We start from the raw sequence: 10,971 nt of genomic DNA on the forward strand, positions 1-10,971 counted from the left end.
AAGCTCCATGAGGAAAGAAAGAACATAATTTGAGCTCTACACTCATGTATCACAAGCACACAGAAAAGCCTTGGACACGCAGTCAATACTAACTAAATATTTGTTGAATTAATTGCATTAAGAAATCCTAGGTGCTATGATGTGTCTTATTTATCTTACTATTAAATTGAGGGTTATATTTCATGGTGGGTGCATTGGTGAGAGTTGTTTAGCACTTTAATCCTTGAGTGATACTGCTCAAGAAACAAGGCACCCTGGTAAGAGAAAAATGGCTAAGAATTCCCAACAAAGTCTTCAAGGAGGGTGGGCCTCAAAACATGGGGGGTGTTTTACTGGATAGCAGAGAGTTTTAAAAATGGCTTCATAAATGTCTGGTCAGTTTTTGCACATTCAGCATAAGCCACGCTGACTTCCTGTGTTGCCCAGCCACCTAAACAACACAGAGAGGTGCAGCTTTAAATAATAGAGCTAGACGTTTGGATTTATGAAGTCAGTTTTTAGTGGAATTGCCCAGAATGCTTAAGTACACAATTTCCCAGATCCACTCTTGCATTTTGAATTTTGTTGTATTCCTACTTCTGCTTTGTCAATAAAGTTTCTCAAATGAATGCACTTTTATTTCCCCAGGTTACTACTCTATAATGTTAAATAAAACTTGTGCCAGAACTAATCTTTGCAGAGCTTAATCTCATCTGCCTGTGCTTTTAATTATTCCACTTGCCATTTTATTTTGCTGAGCCTACATGGTGGAAAAAATGGAAAAAAATGCTAAACAGCAAAATGAAGCATAAATCCATATATACACATAGGTATATTTGGCACAAGCTCACATATACACATGCAGGAGACTCACCTTTTAATTAATCCATGTATCCAAATTAATGAAGATCTGATGCTGACCTTAATCCTTCCTGGGCTTAGGAAATTGGTACAAACCTAATTAAGTGTGATTGAGATAAAAATCACAATTCTAGGCCTTTTATAGACCTCTTTCTCTCAGCAACTTTATCTGTTTCATATCATTTATATGCCCAAAATATCTCTACTAGAAATACATTTTTCCCCTCCCTGATACTACATCCTCTTTGAGGCATTCTCCTTAGATAACTTGCTCTTCCAAGTCCTAGAATGGGTTGCCAGCATCCTCCCCGGCTTCCCCATTCCATTAGACGAATATCAGTGACCTGAAGCAGGGGCCTACTATTCATTGAATAGGTTTGCAAATTTTGATTTTTCCTCTCTTAGAGATTACAGAACTAGGATATGGACACAGGTTTAATTAAACATGAGTTCCAGACTGGATGGGCTTCCTGGTGTCTTACAGTGAAGAATCTGCCTTCCAGTGCAGGAGACCTGGGTTCTATCCTTGGGTAGGGAAGATCCCCTGGAGAAGGGAATGGCAGCCGACTCCAGTATTCTTGCCTGGAGAATCCCATGGATGGAGGAGCCTGCTGGGCTGCTCTCCATAGGGTCGCACAGAGTCAGACACAACTGAAGCAACTTAGCATGCATGCATGCATTGGAGAAGGAAATGGCAACCCACTCCAGTATTCTTGCCTGGAGAATCCCAGGGACAGGGGAGGCTGGTGGGCTGCCATCTATGGGGTCGCACAGATTTGGACATAACTGAGTGACTTTCACTTTCTTTTTCCAGACTAGATTAAAAGACTCATGTGATACAGGGCTGTAGACAAAATTGTGGTTGCCAAGATGGAATGCATGTAATGGAAAAGGAAAGCTTTTCTCCCACTATGCAGGGAGAAAATTATATATAGCACATGCTAGACAAAAGCATATTAATTTTCGATTGTTGCTGTAACAAATTACGACAATTTGGTGATGTTTTCGTCATAAATATGACATCAGATCATACGATTATTGTCTTGAGGTTCTGTTGGTCCAAAGTCTGACCTGGGTCTCACTGGGTAAAATGAAGGCATTGGCAGGTCTGTATTCCTTTCTGGAGGCTCTGGGAGAGAACTTATTTCAACTCATTCAGGTGGTTGGCACAATTCAATTCCTCATAGCTTAAGGGCTTTCTTTTGTGGCTCATCCGCCAAATGGAGAGATCTCTGCTTTTGAAGCTTATGGTTTTACGTCCTTGGCTTGAAGCCTTCTTCTTGCATACCCCAAGCCAGCAATGGCGAGTCAAGGCCTTCCCATACCTCAAATCTCACTTCCCTTTCTACCTCCCACCTATCTGGCTGGAGTTGGAATGGAGTTGAAGGAAACCTGAGGGAAGAGACCACAGGCAGGGGTGGATTCCTGATAAGAGGTATTGTTCTAGGCTTTATTGTTTTGGTGGGAAGAAGGAAGCAGAAGGATATGAGAGAATGGTCAGGAAAAGCCTTTGTGATGTCCGAATGCTATGCTTTATGAAGATTTCTGTTTTTCTGGTGTACATGGTCTCCATCTGAAAATGATTCAGTTCCCTCAATGGAAAAAATCTATATTCTTTTACACATGGGTTTCTCAATGAGCCTGGTGTCCGGTGGACTGTTGCTGATAAAACACTTTCTCATCATATGTGGTTTTATGCTGCTGCTGCTGCTAAGTTGCTTCAGTCATGTCTGACTCTGTGCGACCCTGTAGACGGCAGCCCACCAGGCTCCTCCGGCCCTGGGATCCTCCAGGCAAGAACACTGGAGTGGGTTGCCATTTCCTTCTCCAGTGCATGCATGCATGCTAAGTCGCTATAGTCATGCCCAACTCTGTGTGACCCTATGGAAAGCAGCCTACCAGGCTCCTCTGTCCAAGGGATTCCCTAGGCAAGAATACTGGAGTGCGTTGCCATTTCCTTCTCCAACATGGTTCATAAAGCTCATTAAATTAAGACTTCCAAAAGATAATGAATATACAGTTTATACCAATATATAAATTGAGATTGTACTTCCTTTACTTCCTAAAGGAAGACTGGTTCCAAAGCTTGCTATATGTGGGTTCTTGTAGCTAGAAGTAATAAAATTGACATAAATCAAGAATAATAGGTGTTTTCTAGTAAGGACTTTCACAAATTCAATTAATGCTCAAGCAGTATTATTAATAGTTCAATTCAGTTCAGTTCAGTCACTCAGTCATGTCCAACTCTTTGCGACCCCATGAACTGCAGCATGCCAGGCCTCCCTGTCCATCACCAACACCCAGAGTTCACCCAAACTCATGTCCATTGAGTCAGTGATGCCATCCAACAATCTCATCCTCTGTCGTCCCCCTCTCCTCCTGCCCCCAGTCCCTCCCAGGAACAGAGTCTTTTCCAATGAGTCAACTCTTCGCATGAGGTGGCCAAAGTATTGGAGTTTCAGCTTTAGCATCAGTCCTTCCAATGAACACCCAGGGCTGATCTCCTTCAGAATGGACTGGTTAGATCTCCTTGCAGTCCAAGGGACTTTCAAGAGTCTTCTCCAACACCACAGTTCAAAAGTATCAATTCTTCAGTGCTCAGCTTTCTTCACAGTCCAACTTTCACATCCATACATGATCACTGGAAAAACCATAGCCTTGACTAGATGGACCTTTGTTGGCAAAGTAATATCTCTGCTTTTGAATATGCTATCTAGGTTGGTCATAACTTTTCTTCCAAGGAGTAAGCATCTTTTAATTTCATTGCTGCAATCACCTTCTGCAGTGATTTTGGAGCCCCCCAAAATAAAGTCTGCCACTGTTTCCCTATGAAGTGATGGGACCAGATGCCATGATCTTCGTTTTCTGAATGTTGAGCTTTAAGCCAACTTTTTCACTCTCCTCTTTCACTTTCATCAAGAGGCTTTTTAGTTCCTCTTCACTTTCTCCCATAAGGGTGGTGTCATCTGCATATCTGCGGTTATTGATATTTCTCCCGACAATCTTGATTCCAGCTTGTGCTTCTTCCAGCCCAGCATTTCTCATGATGTACTTTTAGAACTAACACCCAAAAAAGATGTCCTTTTCATTATAGGGCACTGGAATGCAAAAGTAGGAAGTCAAGAAACACCTAGGGTAAAGGCCAAATTTGGCCTTGGAATACGGAATGAAGCACAGCAAAGGCTAATAGAGTTTTGCCAAGAGAATACACTGGTCGTAGCAAACACCCTCTTCCAACAACAAAAGAGAAGACTCTGCACATGGACATCACCAGATGGTCAACACCGAAATTAGATTGATTGTATTTTTTACAGCCAAAGATGGAGAGGCTCTATACAGTCAGCAAAAACAAGACTGGGAGCTGACTGTGGCTCAAATCATGAACTCCTTATTGCCAAATTCAAACTTAAATTGAAGAAAGTAGGGAAAACCACTAGACCATTCAGATATGACCTAAATCAAATCCCTTATAATTATTCAGTGTAAGTGAGAAATAGATTTAAGGGACTAGATCTGATAGATAGAGTGCCTGATGAACTATGGATGGAGGTTTGTGACATTGTACAGGAGACAGGGATCAAGACCATCTCCATGGAAAAGAAATGCAAAAAAGCAAAATGTCTGTCTGGGGAGGCCTTGCAAATAGCTGTGAAAAGAAGAGAAGCGAAAAGCAAAGGAGAAAAGGAAAGATATTCCCATCTGAATGCAGAGTTCCAAAGAATAGCAAGGATAGATAAGAAAGCCTTCCTCAGTGATCAATGCAAAGAAATAGAGGAAAACAACAGAATGGGAAAGACTAGAGATCTCTTCAAGAAAATTAGAGATACCAAGGGAACATTTCATGCAAAGATGGGCTCGATAAAGGACAGAAATGGTATGGACCTCACAGAAGCAGAAGATATTAAGAAGAGGTGGCAAGAACACACAGAAGAACTATACAAAAAAGGTCTTCATGACCCAGATAATCATGATGGTGTGATCACTCACCTAGAGCCAGACATCCTGGAATGTGAAGTCAAGTGGGTCTTAGAAAGCATCACTATGAACAAAGCTAGTAGAGAGGATGAAATTCCAGTTGAGCTATTTAAATCCTGGAAGATGATGCTATGAAAGTGTTGCACTCAGTATGCCAGCAAATTTGGAAAAGTCAGCAGTGGCCACAGGACTGGAAAAGGTCAGTTTTCGTTCCAATCCCAAAGAAAGGCAATGCCAAGGAATGCTCCAACTACCACACAATTGCACTCATCTCAGCAGCAGCAGCACACACTAGTAAATTAATGCTCAAAATTCTCCAAGCCAAGCTTCAGCAATATGTGAAATGTGAACTTCCAGATGTTCAAGCTGGATTTAGAAAAGGCAGAGGAACCAGAGATCAAATTGCCAACATCCACTGGATCATGGAAAAATCAAGAGAGTTCCAGAAAACATCTATTTCTGCTTTATTGACTATGCCAAGCCTTTGACTGTGTGGATCACAATAAACTGTGGAAAATTCTGAAAGAGATGGGAATACCAGCCCACCCGACCTGCCTCTTGAGAAACCTATATGCAGATCAGGAAGCAACAGTTAGAATTGGACATGAAACAACAGACTGATTCCAAATAGGAAAAGGAGTATGTCAAGGCTGTATACTGTCACCCTGCTTACTATTAATAGTAGTCATTTACAAAAGGCTTTAAAGATGAAAACCTTTCTAAATTTCCCATTGCATGGCTCTGTGAAACAGGAAGATGAGTTTTTTCCAAAGTCTTCAAGGTAAGTTAAAAATGAAGCGGTAGTATAATTATTATTTAGAATTTCTTCAAATGGAAATGGGGGCTTCCCTAATAGCTCAGTTGGTAAAGAATCTGCCTGGAATACAGGAGACCCTGGTTCAATTCCTGGGTCGGGAATATTCTCTGGAGAAGGGATAGGCTACTCACTCCAGTATTCTTGGGCTTCCCTCGTGGCTCAGCTGGTAAAGAATCCACCTGCAATGCAGGAGACCTGGGTTCGATCCCTGGGTTGCAAAGATCCCCTGGAGAAGGGAAAGGCTACCCACTCCAGTAATCTGGCCTGGAGAATTCCAAGGGGGTCACAAAGAGTCAGACACGACTCGATTCAGCAACTTTCACTTTCACTTTTCAAATGGGATTAGTAATATGATTTTCTTCATTGTTTTATTCCTTCATTTTGCTTTTTTGATTCCAAACATTTAAATTTAATGAAATGCAAGTAAAATATCCCTTTGTTATCTCTTCTTTTCTTGTTTACTCTCTATAGATGTCTATGCATGAATATGTAATATAGATACAGATGATATAGATAAATCAAGGAACTTTTAGTGACTTTTAAATGTTTTCTTATGTATTTGATTATTGTATATTTTATACATATTCTCCTTTCCATTCTTTCTCTTATGTTTTTAAGAGTTTTTTTAATTTACTTTATTATTTGTTTGTTTATTCATTATTGTCTGGATCTCCCACTGTGGCACTGGGCTTTCTCTAGCTGTGGTGACCAGGGGCTACTTCATTGCAGTGCACCAGTTTCTCTAGAGCTCTGGCTCAGTAGCTGTGGTGTGTGGGCTTAGTTGCCCAACAGCATGTGGGATACACCCAGGCTAGGGATCCCACTCCTGCCCCCTGCATTGGCAAGTGGATTCTTAACCACTCGACCACCAGAAAGCCTCCATTCATTATCCAAATCCCAGTTGACCTTTTGCCTTTGCATCAGGAATCACTTTTCCAACAAGCTTTCTTGCTTTCCTGTAGGTTGCTATTTTACCCTAACAGTTACCATGTTTTTATTCAAAATATTTATGTACATGGTAATATCCCCAGCCTGCAACGCCAGCCACAGTTCTCAGCAATGCCTTGCACAGAGCAGATGCAGGATAGCTCTTGTGTCTTTCCTGCCGCACCGAAATGAACTGCAGTGACTTCGTGGTAAAATAAGTGCGTTCACAGATGTCAACATCGTAATTAAAATTCCAGTCTTCTGGCTTTAAATTCTCCACTGTGAAGCAATGTCAAGTGTCTTACTTGGAGTATATTATTAGTTACCTAGCAAATATTTACATAATTATGGGTCTGGTTAATGCTGTTTGTGAGAGTAGGACTATTATGAGGTCTCTGATTTACTGTTCTTCATGGAGTTTACATTCTAAATTCAGCCAAGTTCACAATGGTATATTTATTGGATAGGGGAGAATATTATATTTTGAGTATGCTTTTCAGAATTGGGTAATGAAAATTAGAGAGGCAACTGCTCAAAACTTACTATGGCTCAGTAAATTTATATTATCAATTTCGAGTAACACCTGTGCTACCCAACTGTCAGAGAATGATAATTTTTATAGTATAAAGCAGTTTCTCCTTCTAATAATTAGGGACTTGTGCATATTAAATATGGATTTTTTAAATATGGATTTTTAATGTTTTTTAAGGACTCACCTTTATATTTCATTGCAAATGCATTTTTCCCAATAGAATGTTAGTTGATAAATGTCATTTTGGGATTAAATTCTCTAGTTTAATTATTATTCTTCCAAGATCTTGGATCTGCAACTTAATCTCTCTAAGCTATTGGCTTCTATTTTTTTTATTATAGCATAATACTGCTAAATTCCTTAAACTCCTACTAATTTTGTGAGGATTATCAGAAGATAAATATTAATAACAATACACTGATTTAGCTTTATATTTCACAAACCGGTTTGCCTTCCTTATCTTTTTTGATGGCAATTTTTTTTAACTTTCATTTTTCCTGGATTATAATTTAGATATCTTAATACAAAATTCTGTAAATAAAATTATAACTACTATAATACTCAAGAGAGGGAAGTAGAGTGTTAGTTGAGCAGTCGTGTACGACTCTTTGCAACCCCATGGACTGTAGCACGCCAGGATCCTCTGTCCATGGGATTTCCCAGGCAAGAATACTGGAGTGGGTTGTCATTTCCTTCTCCAAGGGATCTTCCCAATCCAAGGATTGAACTCCAGTCTCCTGCATTGCAAGCAAATTCTTACCTTTTGAGCCTCCAGGGAAGCGAGAGGGTACAAATATACAATATAAATACAAAACATACATCGGTGAAGAAAAGAGATACAAAGTTAATTGTGCCAAATAGATGATTTATCAACTAGATTTCCCCCCAGTTAAAATGCTGTATAGGAAGATAGTCAAAACTCACCAATAATCAAAGAAAGTAAAAATTATAGCAATGTAAATTTCGTAACCTATGAGTAGTATAATTTTAAAACATGATTGTGCTATTAATGAGTGTGATGAAACATCACATAAATGTGCTCGATTAATGAAATAATGAATGACCCCAAAATGTGCTGATAGGACTCTAATGCCTGATGTTATAAGTTTTGTAAGCAAACCTAAAATATGAAATAAAATATGTATAAAATTGTCAAGGAAATACTCATTTAATCTTTGTTTCTTCTGATTTCACACAGACACACAGATCAGTGAATGTTCTTAACATTTTGCAGGGTAAAAGTTTTTTACTCTCTTCTCTTAGTGTTTTTCCAGCTGGGCTGAGAATTAAGCTGACATAAGACAGATAAACAGGAGAAATCATACCTATTTATGTAAGTTGTACGTGGTGGCTCAGTGGTGAAGAATCCACCTGCCAATGCAGGGGATGTAACAGACTCGGATTCCATCTGTGGCTCAGGAAAATTCCCTTGAAGAGGACACAGCAACCTGCTGCAGTATTCTTGCCTGGAGAATCCTATGGACAAAGGAGCCTGGGGAATTACAATCCTTGGGGTCGCAAAAGAGTTGGACATGACTTAGCGACTAAACAACAATAAACAGCATGAAACAGGAGCACCCCTAAGGAAGTGGTGAAACCTGCACATTTCTATATCAGGTCAAATAAAGAAAGCTCATTGTGGAAAAGCAACTAAATTCTGTGGGGAGGCAGAAGGAAGATGGAAGTTATTTCCACAAGTCCTGTTGTACGGTATTATCATGGCTTCAGCTTCTCATTCTTCACGATGATGTTCCTTTTTTTCCAGTATAGGAAAAGCATCATCTATACGAACGTTTCCATCTCCTTTTTAAGAAGGAAAGAGATTAGAATGTCCTGCTTGCATTTGCTGTTTCTCAAGTGGCTTTAGCTCAAAATAACCCATATATGGAAGTGGCATATTTTGATACGGCATGTTCTGCCAACCTTCAATGCAAAATTACAGTATTATGGGAGTTGTTATGGTACATTATCCTTGTAAAATATTATAAGAAACAAGAAAATGCATCATGGTGGTTACAAATGACATGTAGTATATGCTTATATGCTTTTTGTAAAAAGATGATAAGGGAGTACTATGAACAACTCTATACCCACAAATTGGATAAATTAGATGAAATGGGCTAGTGAGTTGAAAGACAGAAACTACCAAACCTGTACAAAAGAAAAAAACATCTTAAATGCACTGTATGTATTGAATTAAATAAAGAATTTTAAAATTTTTCCAAAAAAGAAAATATCCAGTCCAGATGGTTTTGTTGATGAATTCTATCAAACATTTAAGAAGGAAAATTAGCAATTCTCCACAATCTATGTCATAAACTAGAGGCAAGAGGAATACACTCTTAATTAATTTTAAGTGACTGTAATTATCTGAATGGGCTTCCCTGGTGGCTCAGCAGTAAAGAGTCCACCTGCCAATGCAAGAGACACCTCGATCCCTGGGTCAGGAAGGTTCCCTGGAGAAGGAAACAGAAACCCACTCCAGTATTCTTGCCTGAAAAATTCCAAGGACGGAGAAGCCTGGCTGGCTACAATCTGTGGTGTTGCAGAGAGTTGGATATGGCTTAGTGACTAAACAACAACAACAACAAATTATCTGAACACCAAGTACTACAACCAAATAGAGCCATTACAAGGAAAGAAACCTATAGGTTAATATCTCTCATAGATATAAGCAAAAACAAAAAAAAATCCTCAACAAAATAATAACAACTTTAATGCAGTGTGTCTAACAATAGAAATTTAGGCATCAGGGCAAGCAGGGTGCAGTGATATATTCTCCCTTGCTCTAAACAATTGCAATTAGCAAAAGCACTTTTCATGTCTTCAGAGACTTAACGTTGTCCAATGGGTACTCAAAATATAGTAAACAAGATACAGCAAATACTCATATTAGAGAGATTTTTTTAAAAAAAATTCACCACTATGTGTTCTTTACTCATGACATTTCAAGGACTGCTTGAGGAAACAAGTATCAAGAATATCACATAAAATACCTGCAATTAATGTCCATTGTGGACTTTTTGCTGTATCTAGTGACTGGAGTGATCACAGTTTGTTCCAAAGATATCATTGCTACACACATGAACAAGCAGCTAATCATCAAAATGCACAGTGGTGTTCATCATGATGTTGCTATTAATTTTCTAGGGCTTCCATAGTCAGCTGTCACAAACTGGGTGCCTTTAACAACAGAAATGTTATTTTCTACCTGTTCTGGAGGCAGAAAGTCCAGGAACAAGGTGCTGGCTGGTTTGTTCATCCTGAGGCCATTCTCCTTGGGTTCTGGATAATCGCCTTCTTGCCATGTCATCACAGTTTCTCATTTGTGTGCTCACACCTCTGGTGTCCCTTTTGTGTCCAAATCTTCCCTTTTATGCAAACACTGGTCAAATTGGATTAGGGGTTACCATATTGGCCTCATTTAAACTTAATCACTTTCTAAGAGGCCTTGTCTCCAAATATAGTCACATTCTGAGGTTTCTGGGTTAAATCTTCAACATATGAATTTGCAGATTCAATTCAGTTGATAACAATAATTAAAACAATAGAGACGTTCTAAATATATAAGAAGGACAATCAAATCGTTATATGATATGCACAAATTGAATATTATCCAGCCATAATATGTATCTATAAAAATAGATTGTTTTAACGATGACTGTTTCACAGTGGCAACATGGTATTATATTCAGTATAGTTACCAGATGGAATTTAAACAAGTTTAATAGCAGAGGAAAGGCTCTGGACAACATTTCCATAAGTGAAAATAAAGCAGTGTGCAGACTTGAGTGTAGAAAGGGCCCTGACTCTGTAAACAGAAGGGTAGAAAGAATGGTGCTTAACCAGGAGTAATAGTTAATTATTCAGTGTAATTGTT

The sequence above is a fragment of the Capricornis sumatraensis genome, chromosome 11, assembly GCF_032405125.1.
Source record: "Capricornis sumatraensis isolate serow.1 chromosome 11, serow.2, whole genome shotgun sequence".
Lineage (NCBI taxonomy): Eukaryota > Metazoa > Chordata > Mammalia > Artiodactyla > Bovidae > Capricornis > Capricornis sumatraensis.